Source organism: Belonocnema kinseyi, chromosome 3 (genome assembly GCF_010883055.1).
Source record: "Belonocnema kinseyi isolate 2016_QV_RU_SX_M_011 chromosome 3, B_treatae_v1, whole genome shotgun sequence".
NCBI classification, from domain to species: domain Eukaryota; kingdom Metazoa; phylum Arthropoda; class Insecta; order Hymenoptera; family Cynipidae; genus Belonocnema; species Belonocnema kinseyi.
Window position 1 is genome coordinate 109,810,294 of NC_046659.1, and position 6,783 is coordinate 109,817,076.

A 6,783-nucleotide genomic window follows, 5' to 3' on the forward strand; every position below is an offset into this window, starting at 1 on the left:
CCCCCCCCCCCGAAAAAAGCATCCTGGCTACACCGCGAGAAAAGAAACGCTGAAATCTGGGAAGTCTCGCAGGAAAAAATGCTGGGGTTAATCTTAACAGAAATTGAGAAAAAAATTCGGGTTTCTCATATGTTTTCAATCCTGGAAAAGAAACTGATACAAAACGCCTTTAGCACTACATCATCTAAAAGGCCTCACATGTCCTCTTACGAAATCATTTTTTTTGTGGGTTTGATTTTGCCACCTGAACGGCTAAAACAGCCTCCTCCTATAAGAAAAATATATTCATTCATTCATTTAAGGATTAAGGAAAATCATAAAGTTGGAACTATCCATTAACTTGGAACTGCCGTGTAAATTGTGCTCAACTGAGACTCTACCAATTATGGTTTAAAACATTACATTTTCGTTTCTTTTTTTTTTAATATGCACAATTTTTTATAATTAAAAAAATTGTGATTACGAAAGATTGATAAAATTTTGATTGGCATTAGCATGTGCCTTTATATTTAAAACATCTGCTAATTAGTTCTTTATCGAATGTTAGCAGAAAAATCGAAAGGAAAAAATTCTGAGAACACTGAAAAAATACAACTCTTATTTTTTTTTATAGGTAGCCTCCCTAACTTTTCAACGATTTGCTAAATTTAATTAGCCGAGAGTATCAAAAAGCTATTTTTTAAGGGTCTTCTTTATTTTGTAGAAAATTCAAAGTGTATGTATTTTGCTAGCTAGGAAATTGTCTCTTTTAAAAGAAAATTAATCTTCCCTGATGAAAATTCATAATTTTAGTTAAAAATTCATGTATTTTTTTGTTCGTATTCGTCGTTTTTAGTAACTATTTAAACTTCTGGAGTGAATATTCAGCTATTTGGTTTAAAATGTATGAGTTTTGTTAGACGTTCGTCTTTTTTGATAAAAATATCAACTTTGTACTTAAAAATTGACCTACTTAATTGGAAATTTGTCTTTCTTGGTCAAAAGTCAATCTTTTTGGTTAAAATTTTATATTTTTCGCTGGAAAATTTGTCTGTTTGACTTAAAACTTCAATGGGTTTATAAAAAATTTCATTTTTTGTTAAAAAATTAATCTTTTTTGTACGATATTCGTTTTTTAAATTGAAAAATAATTTCGAAATAAAAATTGTGCTGAAAATGAACTTTTGTTTTGAAAATTCTTACCTTTAAGTAAAATTTTCAACTGTTTTGTGTAAAATTATTAGTTTTAGCCGGAAAATTTAACAAATTAGTAGCAAGTTGCATGTTGGATGTAAAATTTAATTCCCTTTGTGGAATATTATTTTTTAAATTTAAATTATTTCTCATTGAAAATTGAAAAATTCCATTTTAGGGGAAAAATTAATACTTCTTAGTTCAAAAATTAAATAACGTCGTTGGAATTTTCTTATATAAATATTTATAGCTTTTTGAGAACTTTATTTTTTGGTACAAAATGTACCTACTTGTATAAAAATTTATGTATTTTATTGAGAGTTTGCCTTTTTCTTAGAAAATTAGTCTTCATTGCTAAAAATTCATTGTTTGCTTAAAAATAAATATTTTTTGTTTGAAATATATTATATTGTTAAAGATTCGTCTTCTTGTTCGAAAATTAATATTTTGAGATAGAAAATGCAACTTTTTTGTAGAAAATTCGTCTTAGCGGCGTTACAAAAGTTTTACTATTTGGTAGAAAATTATACTCTTGTATATAAGATTCGCTTTTAAAATTGATGATTAATCTCTTTGAATTAAAATTTTAAATCTGTCACTTTTGGGTAAATATTTATCATTGTATAGTGAACAAATTAAACTATTTGATTTAAACATGTGTATTGTTTGTTGACAATTCGGGTTTTATTGCTAGAAAATTATTTTCCTAATTGAAAATTGCACCATTTTTTCCAAAATAATGGATTGTTTAAAATTTTTTTTCGTTTTTGTAAAAAAGTCAACTTATTTGAGAACAAATTTTCATTATATTGTTTTGTATCTTTTGGTAGAAAATGCATTTGATTGATTAACAATTTGACTATAAGCTTAAAAATTATTTTTTTATCGAAAATTTGTTTTTCGTTTTGTTTAATAATATAAAAAATCTTCATGCGAGATACCTGGACTGCATGTGCACTTTCACTCAAGCTAAAATTTGTTTGCAACATAACCTATGGTTAAGTCCACATAAAACTAACTTCATGACCTAAGAACTTTTCAGGCAAAATGTGCTAAAATGTTCTCTAGATTATTTTATACTTATTTAAATTCTCATTTTACCCTGTGGGCCGCGAAAGTCTGTTCCTCGGTCTTTTTTACATCTGGTTGTAAAAAAAATACATATTAATTAATTCACTTAAATTTTAAAAAATCATGATGTTTAAACTACTTGCGGTTTTTAAATTAAAATTATTTCTTGAAAAAAAGAATTTGAAGCATTTGTTGTGATTTTAAAGAAAAATATTTTTTTAAATATACAAAGGAGTAATTTGATACCTTTGCTATAATAAACGAACAAGACTTATTATTAGGAAATAAATTACATAGGTCAATATTGTACTCTTTTGCAAAAAATTTACTTTTCTGACATAAGAATTATCGTTCTTCAATGCAAAATGAACCCTTCATTTTTTGGTTAAAAAGAGTTCCTTCTACGACTAAAAATTCAAAAATTTGATTGAAAATTTTTCTTTTTTTTTTTGGTAGAAACTCAAATTCTTTAGGTAATAATGCTACTTCTTGGTTGAAAATCAATCACTTTAGTTTGAGGATTGCAAATACTTTCTTCAAAATTAATTTTCTTTGCTGAAGATTCATGATCTAAGTAGAAAATTGATCTGCGGTTGAAAATTGAACTTCTTTTTTAAACTTTTCTTTTTGGCGAGTTAACATTAATTTTGTTTACTTAAAATCTAGCTATTTCGTTAAAGATAAAATTTTTGGTTGAAATCTCATAACTTCGGCTTGCAAATGCAATAATTTCCATAGAAAATTCGTCGCTTTTTCATGGATATTTTACAATTAGGTAGTAAATTTAACTATGTGGTAGAAAATTGGACTGATTTGTGAAAAATTAGTTTTTCTTAAATTTTAGTTTATTTTTAAATTGTAAATTAAACTACTGAATTTTAATATAAAAATTGTTTTTTTTTTCAGTCTAGAAATTAAACTATTTTGTTGAACCTTTATGTAGTTTGTTGGTAATTTTTCTTTCAGGTGAAAAACTAATTATGTCAACTTCCAATATAACTATTTAATTGAAAAGGAACATTTTTGTTAAAACTCCATATTTTTGGTAGAAAATTTAGAATAGAAATGAAAAAAGTTAGAGAATATTCAATATTTTTGAGACCACTTCTTGTTACTTTTTGAACATCCTACAAGATTATAGTAACAAGTTTTGGATCTCTTGAAAAATCCTAAATTAAAAGTTGTGTCACACAAAAATTAAAAATTCTGTTTTGTGGTAAAACTATGCAAGATATGCCAAAAGATGAATGTAAAAAAATTAAGCTATAGAAAAAGTTCTGCAAATTTGGTATGAATCACTTTTTTTGGACACGTAATTTTGGTTATATTCGTTAAAAAAGTTCAACATCTGTTTAATCTACTCGCTGCGCGGGCACATGCTCTTCGCGCACTGCGCGCTCGGAATTTTGAGCGCGCCTAGCGTGCGACTTCTGGTTTTCGCACTTCACGCTCGTTCTTTATATTTACCCCACAGTTGTGCGCAAGCTCTTTAATATAAAATGGCAAAGCATTGAAAATTGTCATTTTATAATTGTGAATTCTCTTTCGTTAAAACTCCTTTTGATTAAACGAACACATTCTCATCACGTAACTCTTGCTTCGCAATCGATGACATCAAAAATACGAACTTTTCTAGATTATTCTCAACTCTATTATATCCGATAACATTTATTTCTGTACCTTGGTCTGGGTCTCTTTATTTAGCTATTGCAAAATAAAGTAAAAGTATTATTTTTAATGATAACTTTGATATTTGTTTTTTATTTTGCATTAATTTGCATTCTTAGCTACCCTGAAAAGTGTATATCATTTCAATACATTTATATTATTTCCATTCATAATATGCATTTTTATTGGAACAAAAGTATTTTCATTGTCTTATATTCATCATAACAATAATGCGCACCCTAATAAACGAAAATAATTAATAAAACATTTTATTGCAACTTGTGTCGTTTTTCTACAAGTTTAATTTGTTCATTTTCCATGTTTATTTTTTACAATTCAAACAAAAATACGCATCCTAGTGTGAGTTGGTTTTAAGCAGATTTGTAGATAGAATTAACACGAAAAATGTTGTTAAATAAAATTTCATTCTAGCTTGTGCTCTTTTTCCAGAGTTTATAACAAACTTGCAGCTATTTTTTCATTAAAAGCTTTTGTCTTTTAATTTTGTCTTCTCTTATGTCGTTTTTCCAAAAATTTAATTTTTTTGTTCTAATCTTATTTTTATGACTGAAACAAAAACTACGTGCCCACCGAAAATTATAAATGACAAATTTGAAGGAGTTTTCGCTATTTTTGGAAAAGCAAACTTGTCTAATTGTTCTCTTGTAGCTTTTGTTGTTCGTCCAAAATTTAATTTTTCTATAATTTTAATGTTGTTTTTGACGAATAAAACAAAAAGTGTGTATTCCATCAAAAAATAATTTGAAAACATTTGTCGCTCCTTTTTGGATAAACAAGTTTTGTCTCATTTTTTTCGTAACTATTGAAAAGTGATCAATGACAAATTTGTAGATCCTTTCAGGATGAGAAATTTTAGTTAGTTCTTTTTGTTCGTATCTTGCAATTTGACTGTAAAATGGAATTTTTTTAAATTATTTTTTATGCTATTCATTCATATCACTCGTTGCTGAGCTTCAAATTTTTCTTTTAGTTTTTTTAAATTAAAAATGCTATAACTCTGATAATTTTCTTTTTTCAAAAAAAGTTATTGCAATAAATTGTTTGATTTTCTTAGTACTATAAATAACCGTATAAAGAATTTTAAATCTTAAAAAAATGGCTTTGAAAACTTTGAAAACTCGCTTACTTTTTGAATTTTAGTTTTTATGTAAAAAAAAAACATTAAAGATGAGAAAATTATATTTGGGGACAAACGAAATAAGCAAAACTATAACTTGATATGTACAATTTAAGTCTGTAATTTTAAAATAAGTATTCACACCTAAAAAGACTTTCAATAAGTAACTTTCAAGATTTTTCCAACAGATTGTTGAATTTTTAAGCAGGAGGATTCCTTTCCTACCACAATGAACGAACTTTTAACAAATTCTATGAGTTTTTAATGAAATTTTTTAATTTTCAATTAAAGAAGGTACAATTTCCACGAAAAATTAAATTTCCAATTGAAAAAATTGAATGATGAAAATGTGAAATGATTTTTGGACAAAATAAAAGTGTTAAATTTTGAACAAAATAATTAGGTGCGTTTTAAATTATATAATTAAAGTTTTGTCCAAGGAGATGAATTTTAAGCCAATAAGAATAAGTTCCAACCAAAAAAGACAACTTTTTCACAAATTATAACATTTTTGAAACGGATGTCTAAATTTTTAAATGTTTTAACTAAAAAACATCACAGATCAATTTTCAAATGAAATAATGAATCTTTAAAAAAAAGGATTTTTAATAAAATCGTTCAACTTTCAACCAAGAAGTTGATTTATCAGTTTTCAAAACATGAGTTTTTAATAAAAAATGTAACAGTAGACAATTCAACCAAAAAGTCTTTTTTAAATTGAAATTGATACAAGTAAAAAAGAAAACAAGTTAAATTTTTAGGAAATTACATTCAAATTTGATTTTTAAATATTTCAGAGTCTCGCTGAAACCATACTCAGTTAACTTTTCGTATATATTAAATAATCTTTGATAAAAGTAAATGTATACAACTCGGGATGCAAATTTTTAGTAATGACGTGCGTAAGAGTTCGAAAAAAATTCATTGTCAACTATCGAAGATTTCAATTTTATTTGTAAAAAAATTTAAATTTAAATTTAACCCCTCCAGTATGATATCAAAAAAATCCCCGAGAAAAGAAATGTGTTTTTTCAATGCCCCAGAAGATTATCCAAAAAACTTGTTAAATTTTTTTTAAAAATCGTAAATGCAATACAATTTTTAATCACAAAAGGCTTTTTAAAAAGAGCGCATTTATTTAAACGAGAGAATGAACTTTAACAACAGAGAATTCACAATCACCAAATTATTGTTTTCGATGCTTTGACCTTTAGTTTTAAAAAGTCTGTGTACATGTGCGTGGAATATACGAATACAAAGCGCGTAGCACAATAGGAATACATTATTAAGTGCGAAACACGATAAAAAGTATTATTGAGCGCGAAAATCAACGGTCGCTGGCCTTAAGCGCGCTGAAAAATGCGAGTAATTCACTTCAAAATATTTTTCACTTTGGTATTGTGAATGATTCTGTAAATATTGTAGATTTCAAATTTCTAAAGATGTTATATTCACGTTGCTTAAACGATTCTTCAGCCCACAAAGATAACTTTAACTTTTGCTCATAAATTTTCATTCATCTTGCTGTTTTCAGATGATATTTATCATTTTTTTCTACAAATAAAATATTAAAATATTTGTATGTGATTTAGATCTCGATCGTTCTTGCTCATACAATGATAATCTCGTTTAATCGAGGCGAAGCGAGACAACAATGAGAATCTCGAAACGAAAATTACTATTCTTGTTCTTGGGCATTTCTCGCTCACTTTGCTCAGAATGCAACTCCAACC